At 35.8% G+C, this 17,675-nt stretch overlaps 1 protein-coding gene across 7 annotated transcripts in view; it reads left to right on the top strand.

Annotated features, from left to right (window-relative positions):
* The window catches only part of ANKS1B (ankyrin repeat and sterile alpha motif domain containing 1B), a 441,782-nt gene that overhangs the window by 131,954 nt on the left and 292,153 nt on the right, over positions 1-17,675 (top strand). The gene's annotated exons all lie outside the window — the stretch shown is intronic.

Here is a 17,675-nt window from a genome sequence, read left to right as displayed (position 1 = left end):
GAGGTAGAGTGGGTCATAATTCCTACCTCCCCATGAAATTTGGGCTGAAGAGGGAACCTGCATTATGAACAGTGATCTAAGAGGTAGAACAAAATACAATAGCATCTTTATAGCATAGTTGCACAGAGTTAACCAGACTCTGACTCAAACTTTAATGCTTCTACTCTTGTAACTGAAAATTTACTTTGTTGATTTTTTTGGTTCTGGTAATCTAAAAAAATTAGCAGACTGTGCAGGACAATATTACAGGTTGTTCAGTAAAGGAAGAAAATGCAAAATTATCCTTGTTTTTTAGACTTCTACTTGATTAATCACCATAAACTTACTTAGTGCAATGGGAAGACTGCCATACCCCTACCCCATAAATTGGCCAAGGGAGTTCATTATCTGCCTCGATGGTAATGTGGCTCAACTACAAAACTTTCCATTGTAATTACTATTTAAAAAAAAAAAAAAAAAAAAAGGAGATAGACTTTTCACTAGTTAAAATACCAGGCTTTGGAAGTGTGCTGCCTGCTGAACATAGGCTTTTTTCTTAGATGTAGTAAGACCAGTATGAACAACAGATCCTAGAGGATATTTTTAGGTCTTAATCTAAAAAGATGTTTTGTGTATGGTTAAATATGGTGTGTATCAGAGACACAGAGAATAACCAAGGAAGCTGTAGAACATTCATGGGGGCACCCATAATCTTTGTAATATCTAACAAGGTCAATGAGTTGACAGTACAAATGTACTGTAATTCCTTCTGTCTTGGTTTTCCATATACCACTATGATCTTTTCCGTGGTATTTTATTGGGAAGAACATTTGGCTGTATAGATAAGCAGATTCCAAAATGTGATTTTATTTTGAGCTATAAATGTAGTAATTACCTAACTGGCCTGGTTTGTAAGCCATATTTGTAACCATGTTGGCTGTTATTTTATACTACAGAGGCCCCAAATGAAACAGCAATGTCACTCACAGTTATAAGGTACATAACACTATGCATAATTGTATGTGAATGTCAGCCTGCCACTTCACTTCATACAGATTTATTGCCTGAATAAGTTATGTATGATTACAGAGATCATTTGTTTAAACAAATATCTAATTTGCATACCTTTTTTTCCTGAATTTCCCTGTTTTTGTATCACTAAGACATGCTGACTTTGGGAATACTTTTCTGAATTGCTATACTATGTCATGTGTAGAGTTCATTTCAGAGCATGAGGCAGCACTTTGAACATAAAATTGCATCTGTCGCTCTCCTTTCCCTAGGTGGTAGGATATTCTGATCAACTCTCCCCTCTGTCTGGGGCATTACTACCTCTTGGCAGTAGAAGTGTGACTGACTGCACTCAGTGATTGAAAATTCTCCTTTCCTGTATTGAGAGGAAAGGTCATTCTGGCTAGCCTTTCAAGCTGTAGGACTGCGTGTTGTAACTATTATCTGCTCTGCCAGTAAACTCCTAACAGGTTGGGAATAGTCACCTTGCCAGTCATTGTTCTCTGATCTACTGGGAAAAAAACCAAACTGCTCTCTACTTCTCCATACTATTTTTAATTTCCTGAATCTTATCCTTAACTAGTAAGGAATAGCAGAGCGTGAGAACTCCATGCACCAAATGGTAAAAGATTGTTACATGTAAGGGAGAAAAAATGAACAGAAGGGGGAAAAAAAGTCATTAAGTTTGTTACTTCCACTTCTGAAATCCTCTCTTGTGTAAGTTTTTATGTGTGCTTGCAAAAAATTAGGTTGATATAGGAAAAAGTGTTACATTATAGGTTTATGCTGGTAGTTGAAACAATTGCTTCTAATTAGTACTGATCTAAGAGTAAAGAAGACTGCATGTATGTCTGAGTTCAAGTTAAGCTGCTCTTCGTTTCTGTGATAGATTAGTAGGACAGTTTGGCAGACTATCTTATCTCTGTCTCAGTATCTCTGCTTTTAAACTAACAGTTAAGACATAGTAAGAATATTCTGAAGTGCTGCACTCTAAGACATAATTTTCTGTTAAGTAAAATATAAATTTGGATTTAAAATCTCATAAATCAATCCCATAAAATTCATTTCATAAATGAACTGATTCATGAATCAATCTTACTATCCTTTCTGTTGGGCTATTCCAGAACAGTATCCTCCTTCCTGAAACTAGATGTTTTTCCTAGTTATGTTAACATTTAGACTACCCTTCAATTAAAAAAAGAAATTGCATGACATATTTAACCTTGGAAAATAACCATAAAATGTTACTAGTTCATAAAGCATACATTAGTATTGTCCTTTTGATCTTAAGGTTGTAATATTTTGTGAACTATAGCAACAAATCATGTCAAAAAAGGTGTAAATTTCTAATAAAAGGCTAAAGCTCAAGGCACTGGATAATTCTAATGGTAAAGTAGGTGTTGTCAAGTATCTCCATTAAATTAGTGTGGTTTTGTATAACTATCTGGTGTCTGCAATACTAGTAGCAGAAGTTTAGGTGCAGCACCATGCTGTATTTGGGCCTGTGCTGTTGAAGACCCTTACAGACTTAACTTTGGTAGCTTGGACATTTTGTACCATACTCCATGGTACAAACCCTTGTCCTGGTTTCAGCTGGGATAGAGTTAACTTTCTTCCTAGTAGTTGGCATAATACTGTATTTTGGACTTAGGATGAGAATAATGTTGATAATGCACTGATGTTTTAGTTGTTGCTAAGCAGTGTTTACACTAAGCCAAGGACTTTTCAGCTCCTCATACACCACCACCATGGAGTAGTCTGGGAGCACAAGAAGCTAGGAGGAGACACAGCCAGGACAGCTGACCTAAACTGGCCAAAAGGATATTCCATACCATAGAATGTCATACTCAGTACATAAACTGGGGGTAGTTGACTGGGAGGGGCCAATGGCAACTCAGGGACTGGCTGGGCATCGGTTGGTGGGTGGTGAGCAATTGCATTGTCTATCAGTTGTTTTATATATATTCTAATCCTTTTGTCATCATTAATAATACTAGTATAATTATTTTCCTTTTATTTTCTGTCATATTAAAATGTGTTTATCTCAACCCATGAATTTTACTTTTTTTTCTTTTTTTCCTAATTCTCTCCCCTGTCCTGCTGGGGTGAGACACGGGTGTGAGCGAGTGGCTACATGGTGTTTAGCTACCTGCCAGGTTAAACCATGACAATGTCATACACTTTATTTAGTAGAAATATTGAATGAAATCTGAGCTAAATTACAGAAGGCATTTTCTTCATTGGAGTTACATGTGTGTCCATACCCAACAGAGAGATCAAATCTCTTTTGGTCTGCCTCTATAGTTTCTACTACAGAAACTCCCTAGGAGTGAGACCAGGTGGCAGTCTACATGGTAAATCTTTAATAATAATGAATGATGGCCAGTACTACTTAAAGTAACGTTAGGTCTTATTGAGTATCATTATGAATTAGAGAGGACTTTTCAAACTTTTTTTTCTTTGTGAATAACTTGGTGGGAAAAAAAATCCTCCTTTGGGAAAGTTGATCTGTCCATGCTGAAGAATGAAGGTTTTAACACAGTATCTCAATAACAGGAAGAGACATTGCTGTCTGTAAACTGTACAAAAATCATCCTTGATTAAGGGAGTGCTAGTTCAGGGACCTATTTTTTTTCCAGTTATGTGCAGTGTGGGCTGTAAAATCCAGCTGAGAAGTGAGGTAGATACTTAGTGACCTCACTTATGGTGAGCTCTCAGCCACCACAGTCAGCAATTCCCGAGTCAGCAGTTTTAAAGATCGCTTTGGTACAACTACTCTACCCAGTTACATCTAAGATATGGCTTATGTCAAGGGGATAAAGATGGCCTTAGATATGTAATGTGTTGCCACTGGCTTGTAGCAGGCAAGCGCAAGGCGAGGAGTTGAAACATAAAGGAAGAGATACCTCAGCAGCTATACTGGTCATCTACCCAGCTAAATGTACACTGGAGAAAACTTGCTGTTTTCAGTCATGATGGTTTTTTTATTTAGAAACATTACTTAATTTGCACTTAAATGCCAGTAACTTGTAAGGAGGATCATGCAAGATAATAAATCTGTAATTAATTATACCTTTTTTTTTTTTTTTTTACAGCCTCATAATCACAGCAGGGAAAGTAACAAAAAATGCTGGTCACTGAATTATTACAACATATAAAACTGTCCCCAAGCTGGCCTATCTACTGTAGCATTAGGGATTTTTTGCTTTCTCAGCCTGGCATTACAGTGAAAATGAGCCTGAAAATTTGCAGCCAGTGTGTCAGCTCACTTCTTGCATTCTTGTGTCTACTGTATAACACTATGTTAGCAATCTCATACAGATATCTAGGAGAAAGTCCTTTGGAAACCTGAATTGAAAAATAGCCTAGCTATGGTAACATTTTAATCAAAATTAAAATATGACTCTTTACGTAGTTTCCAAAATCATTAAATACTTGGGTTGGTAAATAAAACGCTATTTATCAGGTCATCAGTTTCTGATCAGCTTCAGTAATAAATCTTCACAGTACGTATTCTGGATATTTCGACATTTCGGTTATCCTGATTGAAACAAAGATAGCAAATGCATCTTTTCTTTAATGAATTTCTGCCTTTGCTTTTGTGCAGTTATTTTCTAGCTATAAGCAAACCATTGCAAAGTGACCACAAGAAGGAACCATCACACTGCTAGATAAACAAAATTGCCTGGATGAATGGAAATTCAAGAGGCTAGTCTTAGTCACCCATACTTCATCATTTTGAAACTATAGTTGATCTGAAGGATCATGCACTAACGTTTCTGAAGTCCACTCACCCAAATTGCTTCAAGCAGAAGGACTGCTATTCATTTAAGCGCACTTTTTAAGCTGGAGATAGCAGGATACAGTGCACTTAAACACATGACCTACAGTCTAACTCCTCAGGTTTAAATACTTTCAGTGATCAAGAAAGGTCATAGCTGTGCAGAGAGAAAAACATTATCAAGTAGGGAGTCTCTTATCAGAGTAACTGCAATATGTAACAGCTGGTCTAGAACTGTCTGAAAATAGCTAGAGTCTATGAAGTTTAGCCTAATTTGACACCAGTGTTTCTGAAGCAGTTGATTGTCCATGAAAGCTTTTGGTATTGTGTTTCATATTTAAAATCTTTACTACCTACCTGCCATGAGTGCTGAATTTCCTAAGTACTGAGTCTCAGGCCTGATGTATCAGGGATTGGGAGGCAGGAGCAAAGGGGGCTACCATGGCTGACAGGGCAGGGGCCTCACTAGTCAGGGCCCTATCTCACCACCCAATGAGCAGGGCAGAGCTAGAGACCATGGCAAGGTTCAGCTAGGAGCCTTGACGTTCAAGCAATTTTGCACTCATGAGACAGATCTAAAGTCAAGCTAGAAAGTCAGTATGCAGGTCAGGATCAGGTCTGGTGATGGCCAGGAAGTCTCATGATGGCAAGACCAGGTCCAGGGTCAAGCTGAGAAGTCAGCCCATGAGTTGGGGTCTGGATGCACAGGCATAAGCCCAGGACAGGCACTCCGTCAGTATGTCTCAGGCAGGAGCCACAGGCCCTAGGCTGAGCTGAAATGGTGTCTTCAGGAAGAGGGATGTGATTGGAAACCTCAGAAGGCTGGTCAGGGTCATTATAAGCTTGTTAGTGCCTCAGGTCAAGGCATGATGTATGAATGACAATCTGTGTCTCTTATTCTTCTATCTGTTACTCAAGGAGACAGTACCTCCAAAGAGTATAATTAATCTATACGTTGAGTGACAAATGAAGAGCCACTCGGAGCTTGTCAGTAAGGAACACAAAGCAAGGGTGTGTATTGTAATGTGAGCTATGCATCACTTTGGTGAAGTAGATAACTAACAAAAGTGGCTTGTGTTTCCATAACAACCTAATAGCTGAAGTCTTTCTTAGGCAACAAGTGGTTTCTCTTCTAAGTGGTTTTTGGCCTTGGAGAAGTGCTCTCTATTAAGTAAAGTTTCGCAGTTGTCAGGGTGTTTTGTACAGTCTAATACCCCTTTAGCACAGGAAAAGATTCATAGGCCGTGAGAATGAGTAAGAGTCTCACAGTGCCCTGACATGATGAGGGTACTCTCGTTAAAGGTAGAAAAGTTAGGTTCTAGCCTTTCTAGTTCCTTTAATAAACTTCTCAAGATACATCTTAAAAATGGCTGAGGTTTTGTGCCTGTTACTCAGAAGTCCATTTCTCCACTGATTTCTGTGCTGGTGATTAACAAGCCTCTTAATTTCCAACCTCAGTGTATTCATGGCCAACTGAAGTCAAGACAGAGAAACTCTAACGTACTGCCTTTGGCTAAGTCAGGGCTCTCCAGCAACTCTTCAAGAAGCAATTCTGGGCAGTCTTGGAATGATTCTGAAAATCTCTTAGTGCCCTTATGCATATCTACATAGTACATAGCCTTGTCGTGGTGGCTAGAGGACTTCAAAGGGTGGTAAAGTGTTGCATAGAGGTCTTCCAAGGGTGTGTACTCTTTATCACAGTATGTTCAAGTTATTTTGTCTTATTTGTATAGGTATGCATCCGTTTAGGTGTTGGACTTTATAGAAATCTGGATGATATTCTCTACATACTGTGCCCTAATATACTTAGCTTTTTCTGTGTAAGAAGAGGAGAGTGAAGTTACAAGGATTGTAAGACGACCTGAAGTGGTTGAACTGAAAAACAGATATATTTTTTCGATTAAATGTTATGTTTAGTCTATCTGGAAATATTTTTTTGGTTTGTTTTCCTGTTTATTTACGTGGGTTTTAGTAAAATGAACTTTAAAGTGAAAATTGAAAAATATCAAACAATTTTAGCTGTATTTTTCAGTCAGTAACTTACAGTGAAATAAGACGCCCAGCCTTAGTTATAAGACCTATACATACTTTTTCTCTGCTCTTCTTGTCTTCCTTTAACCTGTGTTTGGGCTATATGGAGAAAAATTGGCTATGGTACAGAATTTCTCAATTTACTTATTTTAACAGGTTAATTTATAAAGATGTAAGGATCACATTCAGAGCTTCAAGACACAAATCTTTGCCAGAATACAGTGTATTGGAAACCAACCTAACCTTCTCCTGTTTCACTGATGACACATTTCTTATTTGTCATTCCTACTGCCACAGTATAGAGTGCACACGGCTTATCAGGAGCAATTTTGTCTAATGCACTAGCATATGTTCGCAGTTCGGATTTTTTAATTTCACGTGGCATTTTAATAAAGATTAAGGGAGTGCTAGTTGAAAAAAAAATGTATAATAGCTCTTCATGCATTTTATTGTTTTTTCTTCTAGTACAACTAGTAATAGTTTTAAGCACCCTTCAAAAATGTAAAAGAAAAAACTCTGAAAATTATGCCTGGAGATTTTTTGCTGATATAGTTGTTCCTATACTAGAAATTTAAAATTTATAGTTTATTTTCTATTTTTAAGTATTTTCTGGCTTTTTACAGTACATTTTATTTTCTCTATGTACAAATCCCCAAAATATGGGCAGCTTGGGAGTTCTGTTTCATCATAATAATGCTTTCACACTCATGTTCTGTATTTCTGTAGTTCTTGGAGTACAATTAGGATGCTTTATATTAGCTTTTTTAGTACTATATCTCTTAGAGGAGTACAGTTTAGCTGTGTTTCTGGTCCTTGTTGATTAATGTTTTGTTGGCAGGTGTTATCAACCTGCTGATTTTGATCAGCAGGCCTTCAAGTGATCTGAGTCTCAGGCTGGCATGTATTCCTAACCTCACTGATGTTAGGGCATGTTTTGTCATTGACTTCAGTTGTATTAGTTTTTACTGTGCATATCTTCTTCCAAAAGAAGGGTCATTGTTAAAATTAGGAATTAGTCAATTAATTATTGATATGACATCAGGAAAATTGTATGTCTTGTAGTATAAGATGAAAAATGAGATACTACCATGAGAATATTTGCCTTTTCTTCTGATTTCGTCTGAAATCAGGAGAGGATACCTCTTAAGGTATTATTACACTGTTGTAGTTGGAAGTGGCTGTAGATAGGTCAGGGTGGTGTGCATCTCTGATTTCTGCCCAGTTCGCTACCTCCCCCTAAAATCCCCTTCTGACAGCATGTGAAAACTATGACCCATTTTAATTATCTTTGGGTAGGTTTCAGGAGGTGAGACAGACAGCCTGAAAATTCTTTCTACAGTGAAGTTTGTTCCTAGATAGTTCAGGTGAGTCGGGTTTCCGATATCACCAGAGAAACAGATACAGGTGATCTATATATACTTTATGTATACAGGTCCTGTTCCATATTCTTTCCTGATATGGCTGTAGGCTGCTGTTGGTAGAGGTACACCAACAGTGCATATATCCCCTATTTAACATTTAAAGAAGAAAACACATCCATGCTTTATTGTTTCAATTTCTTGTACAATGTAGGAATTGGATGTCTTGATAGAAGTTACAAAGGGGGATGAAAAATAAAATTTAACTCCTGTGGTGCAAAACAAGTGCTATTTTCATTTGGCTATGACTTGAATTATAAAAGTAATAAATAAAAAAATGAGAGAAGATGAATGATAAAAGATTTCAATAATAGTTCATCCACTGTCTGCTTTCACTCTAAGCAGTCCTGGGCAGCAAGATAAAGCCACAGATTCCCCTTACACAGCTGGTCCCAGAGTTATTCTGTATTTTAAACAGAACAATTTTGTGTTTAGACAAACCTCTGTTGTTATAAAATTCTTATATTAAACAATAACTAGAAAATTGGAACCCTCCAATTTTGCCATTACTTGAGTGGCAGACTAACTGGTAAACACTACGTTAAAAATTGATTCTTTGCTGTTTTGGGAATAAAAAAAAAAAAAGTTCTGCTTTTTTGTTTCATTTCACTTGCCTTTTGGAAAAAGCAGAATTTATGCAGCAAAGCAAAAATATAACTTCAGTATCACAAACTGGGAAGCAGTGAGTGAAAGCATTTGGTGATCATTGTTTCTAGTATACTTTCTTCACTGATTGTTGCTCATTTAACTGGCAGCTTTCAGAATCCAAAGAAGAGAGTATTAAAAGTAACGAGGTTAATTCAGGCTTTTTGACCCTCCTCCCACCCCAATGGTATTTGTGGGACAGATGGGAGATGGGTAAAACTGTTACCTTTTGGTTTTGTTTATGTAGTTTGGAAAGAGGAAATGAGTGATGTATACAGCGGATACTTCTCATGCACATACATACAGAATCATTCATTATTAACTTTTTAAAATTGCCTCAGTTGCAAACATGGACCACTTTGATAAATTTATTAACACAAATGTAATAGTAACCCAAATGTATTATAAAAGTGAATATCAAACTAACTCTATTTACTTGTATTAAACTTATAATTTCACTTAAAAAAACAGGTTCACTAGTAAGATCCAGTTTCTCTGAAGCAGTGCTAATATGCATGCCCCTTTTGTTTATTCTTGATGGTGATCCATATCAGCTGTTCCATTATTCCTGTTGTCAGGCTGAAAGCCTGTAACTAAGGTTACTCCATTAGCTTCCTTTTAGCCTTCTTAAATCTTATTAATATTCCAAGAAACAGCACCATTTGTTGGGATGACTTCTTGTCAGATCTTTTTAAACTCTTGGATAAAAATTAAATAGATCTGTTGATTAAAAATTTACAGCTTTAGTAACTCTCATTTAACATTCCCTTTGCATATTTTCTTATGAGTTTGTTTGATATTTAAAGAAAATATTTTACATCTCTGTTCTTTTATAATATTATATCTCCTGCCACATTTATAATGTACCATAATTTCGTTTGTTCCATTGTCCATTTCTCCCACTTCTTTATGTCCTTGATGCAGCAGAGGTCTTGTGGAGAAACAGCATTATAATCATAATTAAATACTTCTTCAGAATGCATAAGCACAGGAAGCTTAATTGAGGTTGCACAAGCCATGTCAATGCTTACATATCACAGCTCTAATGTACTTTCCTTTACAACCTTATCATCCCTCTAAGAGGTTTTTAGTATATAATTAAAGATAATTGCTCCCCATCATATGCTCGTCTGGATAACATCTCTGATAACATCCTTAACAATGAAATGCTATTCTTAAAAACACTCTGTCATTTCTGAAGTTAAAGCACATGGGAATGACTGATACCATGTGACCAGTTTGTTACCAAAATACATGCAGGTCTCCACCCATCCAGTATATTCCAGTAAATATGTTTTTGTTGTTAAAGTATTTCCATTTTCCAAAGGACTAGCTTACATTTTTTTTGCAAAGTGAGAAAAACCAGGCTGCTGCTTGACATATGTTAAACAGTTCTGATGATTCATTACTTCTTATTATTGCTCATAAAGTACAGTTGAAAAAAATTAGCTTTCAGGGGAGTTTTGGGCAAGTTTTGCAAATCAGTGCTCATCAAATTGTATGTATTCTGACCTACACTCGGTTTCATCCATCCCGGTGTGATTATCATCTAGAATGATCTCATTATATACGTGACTACATGCTGTCAAACAAAACCCACTTTTCAAATCAAGACAATAATTCAAAGGAATGTAATTATTTTGAGTTATTTTGCATTTTAAAACCTGTTTGAAAACTTTATTTAGCAGGATTTAAGGTTTTCTTTTTTAAATGACTATTAGTTGCAGCATCCTTTGGAAGTACTTTTGAGTCAGGGGTGAAATAGACCATATACAACATACTCCATTCTAGTAAGTAATGCTGCTCTTCAAAATGCTGCTGAGATTGTTTTATAATTGAGCAGATGGAAGTGATAGTACCTTTTATAAGTGGCAGTAATTTAATAGATATATGAGGAATAATATTGCTATAAAACCCAAAAGATTGCTAATATTAGTGCTAATAGTATAGCTTAATCTTACCATTAATTTGTTTACATTTTGCATGCATCTGGTATATTCTAATATAACCTTGTGTAATGGGTATAGCACTGCATGGAGATGTTCAATAGGCATTTAGCTAACATTATATGTCTCCCGGTGCACTTGTAAATTTTCTACAAACCTTACATTTAATTTTCTACAAAGCTTTTCAAGCTGAATCTTACTCCAAATTAGAAGTTAGAAGGACCAGTTGACTTCATACTTTTTATTCTGTTGTACTCAAGACTTTACATATTGTCCTATTTTGCATTAAGATGAAACGGAGTCCTAAAACTCTAGAGATCCAGCGCTCAGGAGTTAGTGCTTCACTTGACTTAATGTCTGTAATGCAATAAAGTTGAAGTACTATAAAAAAAGCCAAACTAGTTTACAGATACACTGGAAATGCGATATATCTATGTCTTGAATCACACAAAGAACTCATCTGTCTTATGTGAAAGATTAATTTCTCCACTGTTTGGTCTCTCAATTTGAGATGATAAAGCTGCTCAACTCTGAATGATTAATCATTAGACACTGTGAGATACATATCTTAGGATCATCAAGACATTCTCAGCTGTCACAGAAATTATGACATTAACAATGCCCCTGATCTCTCCTGTTCCTTGTGTAATGTTTCAGGCTTTTTTGATACTTTGTATTAAAGGTTGCAAGTTTAATACAATTTATTAGGGAGTGTTTTGTGACTTGCTGTAGATGGTGAATAGATATGTTGTCTACAGGTGCCTTGTAGCACAGTTAATGATTATGTGATTGCCTTCAATTTAGGTATTTGATTTGATGAATTGAGCAATCCTCTCTATTTCTATGTCCCATATCAGGGCACTTATCTGGGATGTAGAGGATCAAGCTGAGAACCCTTAAGTACCAGGCTGTAATATGCATGGCTAACCTGTATCACAGGACGTAAGAATTCTGTTCAGTGCTGGGCCCATGTTTCACATCCTGTCTGCGTCCCAGCTCCATGTCAGACCAAGAAATAAGAACTCAGTCCCTGTCGCGCTCTGTCAGAATAGAGTTGAGCTCCAGCAGAACCCAGGAACTGAATGATCAAAATACCAACTTTGTGGGATATCTGCTCTGCAGTCTTTGTCTCTTTTTTGCTATTAGTCTTTCTTCCTTGCAAACACATACCAGGGCTTCCATCCTGCTTTGAGAATTATTTCTGATTAAAATATCTGGAAAATTGAACATTTTGCCAAGAAAATCAGTTTGAATTAATCACTTTTTATATGGTGAAAATAATTTGTCGAAAGATTCACTACCAGCTATACACTGCATTCATACATTGGTTTGATGGTTCTGCTAACAGACAGATACTGAGGTCTCTGGATCATAGCTCTGCCTGCTTCCCCACCCTGCTGTCCGTCATTTCTTCTCTGTAGGGATCATCTATTGCCACACAGTTATTGTGCTTTTTCAAATACTGTAGTGAAGAGGCACTTGGTTTGATATGAATGCAATTAATGACCTTGCTCTCTTTTATATAGTTCTAGTAGACCTAGTATAGCAATAATTCCTCCCCATCTACTCACCACCAAGCAAACTGAAAAAGTTTTGCTGGTCCTTCTGACTGACAGATTTTAGGATAACTTATTTTTGTGTCTGACTGCATCAAAATTGGACTATGATTTTAGTTTATGAAATACAATTAACTGAATATGCATGCTAATAATTTTACTTCAACATTGACCTGAATCAGATCTGAAAAGATTCTGTCTTTTAGGAAAAAAAAATAAATCATACCCTATTTCTACTGCCTTTACTGTCCAGTAAGTAACAAAGTAAATGTGTTAGTTTTGTGAAAAAAATGCTACTGTATTTAATATTACGGTACCTTTAAGTGTGTTCTACTGGGAGCTCACTTTTTGTGAAACTAGATGTTTTATGAGGGTTTTTTTAATAAACTTTTCTACTAACTTTAGTACATTTGGAAAGCAGAAATCTTGGCGTAGCTTCCTAAATTTTTTTTAAATCAAAATATTTGTGAAAATATTTAAGCAATTACTAAAATAAACCATTTTTGTACATAATGAACAGATTTATTTGTTTTGTTCAGTGTCAGAGATGATTAAAAAATAGAAAAACATTGAATTCTAGAGAAGGTAATCAGTGTTGCATTCTGTAAAAAAAACCAAAGATTTTCTCTCGTTCTATTTTAAGTTAAATAAAACCCAGTAATTTGCTTCCATTTTCTCAGCTTCTGTCTCCTTTTCTGCATCTGCTAGTCCTGATGGCAGTATGTAGCTTGCTGCCAAAATTTTTCCTTCTGTTTCTTTACAGACATTTCATTTTTGTCCTTTTTATACCTTTTTCATTTTTGTGCCACCTCAAAAGAAAATTTGAACTTAGCAAGAGATATAGGATTTTGCTATATATCACAATAGGATGGGAATGGGTTTGTGTTGCCAATCCACAAACATAGAGATGCATCATATCTTTACTAGCAGCGCTAATAGAATAATTTTCGACTGCACCTTCTCTTTTCTTTGTTTTCTGATACACCTTCAAATATTGCAGATTGGGAAGAACTCATATGAAAGAATATTTTCACAGTTGCTTTATTGTTTTCAGAAAGCAAGAAAAGTCTTCAGAAGAACCATTTCATATTTTTTACTCAAGGGCAGGGTGTATTTTTCTTTCTATAATACAATGTCATTATATGCAGTAGTATCTGTTCTGGAAGAGGACATTAAAAACAGCTGTTAGTAAAAATATTCTTTCTGCTCTAGCTCCAGCTGTTCAATTCATGTCATTTTTCTTTTAGATATCATTCCCTTCCTGCTGGAAGGTACATAAATAATATGGCACAATTAAAACCAGTTTCTTACCAGTAGTTCTGGGATTGAAATGAAATTCTTCTCTAAGAGCATATCCATTATTTTTACATCTATTTCTCTCTCACATTATGATGAAAAAATATCAAAACTTTCTATTAATATTGTGTAAGTAAAATTTGCAAAAAATCCTTTTTTTTCTGATCAGTTTTGTCTTTCAGAGTTTTTCTCATCCAGCCTGTAATAACTTCAGCAAGGATTTGCCATTGTTAAATTTAACCAAAGTGTTGAATGCCTTGTGAAACAATTGCAAACAAAGATGACATTTTATAAATTCTTTGCCCAATAGTAGATATTGGCCTGATAAACACAGTGTGGAATGAGTTTGTGACTTCTATTCTAATAGAATAATAACATTTGCAATAGGAAGTTGTTAGTGGTTAGGAGTTCTGGCAGTAAGAATGACAGGAATTCTGTGAATCTTGCCTTTGTTTTTGGCTAAATACCTGTATTCCACTGTAATTTAATTGTAATTCTTTGTTGTAGTTAAAACTATTCAACGTTTCTTAACTTCAAGTCTTAAAGCCATGTTTTTCTCCCATGTTTTCATGGCAAGAAAAGCATACTTTCACTCAATTCTGATCCCTCTTTTTGGTATTAGTGGCTGGATGGGATCAGCTACTTTGTTTCTGGCCCACTGTGTTGGAATATTCCTTCTTGTCTGAATATACGGATCTGGCTCTGTCAAACAAATAGGTCAAAGCAGCATGGTCTAGAAATTGTGATTTATTTGTTTGGTATCAATAGCATACCTCTTCAATATATATGAAGTTTTCTGCTATCTTTATCATTCCTCTGTATAGTTAACTACAGCTCTCAGAAATTCCAAGGGTTTATCCAAACTCTGTATCTGTGGTCTCTGTAAGAAATGTAGTAGGTTGTGTTAGTGGGATTTAAAGAAATCTGCAAAGCTAGTTTGTGGATCTTAGAGAACCCAAAACTAAACCAAGAGAAAACCACTGAGGCAAGCTGCACATTGTGGCGCTAAGTTAAATATGCTGAAGCATATAGAAGATTCTAAACAGTCAGAGCAGAAGTAAATCCTGCTTTGTCAGTCAGAAGGTAAACATAATAATGTGTAAATATGTAACTGTTGTAACATATTATGTCATCTAAATTGCAGCATATAGAAAATAATGCAGGAATATTAGTAAAAAGGATAGATTTTGAGTTTTTAAAAAGAAAATGTTAAATATAAATAAAAATATGTACAAATAATATATGCTATAATTGTTTGGGCATGTTAATTATAAAAAAAGATAAGTTGTAAATTAAAAAATTACAATCAAGTGTTTGGGCTTTTTTTAGTTACTAAAAACTCTAATGCTGTAGTGCCAGAAATTAGCTATTAATGGTTGGAAACTGGATTGTGTTATTCAAAAATAATTCGCAGTATTTCCTTTATCTTTCTCAAATCATTTGGATATTAACAGGACAACAAATTGGACTAGATAGCTGGTCCATTCTGGTACAAATGTTTCCATATTGCTTTCAAAATAAACAGCAAAGGCTTTTAATATTCCCTGAATTCTGACTGCGTATTAGTAGTGTGCACTATCTGCTGGACAAGCTATTTATGCTTAATAAGTGTACTGTTACACTGGATGCAATATACATTTTGAGTTTGGAACAAAATACTCTTTTCCATGTAAGTGTATATTAAATACAAAAATGTAAATTTTTAGAGTGAGTGTTGAGCTCTCTGGAGTCACTCAAAAATCTGGATAGTTTAAATAAGAATAACTACGTATTGAAACATTTTATAACAACATTTGTAGCTCTCTGGTTTTAAAATATTTTGGTTAGCTTTCTAACTTCAGTATTGTCATAAAGAGCTTTATTAACTAATTGATAGTTCAGAAGAACTGAAGCCCATGAAAATATTTTTTTTTTCCATAAATTTCAAAATCATTGCAACAAAGGATAGATGCATCTTGGAAAGTTTATCTTTAAGACTGCTTAAATTATTTATTAACTGAGCTTGATCCCGGAGGAGTATGGCTATCCTCAGTATTATGAGAGCACTTACTCTCATCACCTTTTGTGGTTTATATTCTAAGATTATTTGAAAATGTAGTCTAATTCACTAATCATCTATTGCGTTTGCAATAGTAGAATACTTTGCACAGCACAGTTTGGTTATTCCCTTTGGATTATAGGAGAAGCCTTGTGAGATACTAAGGCATGCATATGATAGTATTCAGTGGCCTCTCACTGATGAGTTTAATTTAAAAATAAGCACAGACATCCCTAATATGTAACATTTGAAGGATTTTTTTTACAAGACAACAAGGCATTCCAGTTTTTACTGAATGACTGAAATAAACAAAAATATTTTGGCACCTGTAAGTACACCCTATGCTTTTCACTGAACTTCCAGAAACATGATGACTGCATGCTGAGACAAGGCAAATGTAGAAATCTATGAAATATCTGTCATAAGCAAATACAGTCATTTCACTACAAAGCTTTTAAACATGGAAAAGCCAACACACACACACACAAAAGAACATTAAAAAAAAAAGTATATGGCAACTCTGTAGCTTTGTTTTTGAACGCTCAATTAGACATCAACAGCTTGCAGAGGCAGTCTCAAAAGGTTACTCAGGAAATGGTGGAAATCACCCATCATCTCTCATTAGTACTTAATGAGAGATGTTTTTCCAGACAGTTGCCTAGTATTACAAGGGTTATGCAAGCTTGAAGCAGTTCCAAAGTCTATTTGTGCAGGTGGGTGATTAGAGGAAACAAAAACTTGATAATAGTTATACCCAACACTCATGGATGATGCAGAAACAACTGAGCAGACCCCCTGCTGCCACTGGAAGGCACTTTACTGGTAATTAATTCCAAACACAATCCCGAAATACCTGCCATATCCAAGATTAGGCCAGTTATAGCTTCAAGTGCTTTCAACAAGACAGTTGCAAATATATATTTATAATCCTACTCAGAACAATGGTTATTCAGGTTTAAGTGTGTGGGAAACAAAACAAATTCAAAAGAGTGAATTCAAACGGTTTATTCCAACTGTTCTCTCTGTGCATCCAGTGTAGCTACCTACTGATTCTGTTATTCAGTATTCCATCTGCTCTTTTGGAATGCCTCTTGTAATGTTCATTCCTTGAAATCCTAAAGTACATGGTTGTCCTTATCTGTAGTTCCTAGATGTATGCCATGTTGGGTAGTCATGTAGGAGAGAAGATTTGCTTTGGGGATTTAGTCAAGTTAAAACAATTTTAAAGCTGAATCCTATACTATGGAAAATTGCCTAGTCCCTCAGTTGGGGCCACTATAATGTGAACATTTTTACTATCTGCCTGGCAAAAAGGAGATTTTATATATTTTTCCTGGATTTCTGTATGAACTGCAGCCTGGCTTAATTTACTGTATGCAATTGCTGTGAATCTTTGCAATGGGTCCACCACTGACAGGAGACATTAAATTTTATTCACATGTGCTCTCCAAGAAATCTTACACATGGCAGCTCTGTACCAAATCAGGGCAATTTGTACTGTTTTGTGACATACTCTGGTCAGTTTTGGATCTTTGTTAGTTTCTTCCTACTTGTTGGCTTGGGCTCCTGCCTTGTAAATGCACTGCTGGTGGAACCCAGCAGCCTAGATTGACCCATGATGAATGAACTTCCCCTAGGTAGTGCTGTCTCCACACAAAATGTTCAGATGTATGGTTTTAAGACTTGCACTGAAATCTGTCTATGGGTATGTTTTAGTGTAATGGAGTGAACCTGCCTTAGAAAGGGTTAATAGTGTTTTAATGAGCAATCTGTAAGCTTCAGGAAGATCATGGTGCCCAAATTCTCTTTACCATAAGGAATAGGATTCAGGTGGTTCTTCGTGTGGGCCTGGGGTTCTCTCTCACTTTAGATTAAGATCAGCAAAAGTATTAAAGATTCCCTGAGGCATAATCTGAGCAAGTTTCTTGGTCTTCTGCTCAGCATAAGGATACCAGCATATCCCTGATAAAACTT

The sequence above is a fragment of the Falco naumanni genome, chromosome 5 (assembly GCF_017639655.2).
Source record: "Falco naumanni isolate bFalNau1 chromosome 5, bFalNau1.pat, whole genome shotgun sequence".
NCBI lineage: Eukaryota > Metazoa > Chordata > Aves > Falconiformes > Falconidae > Falco > Falco naumanni.
This window is presented reverse-complemented; position numbering and strand designations above follow the sequence as displayed.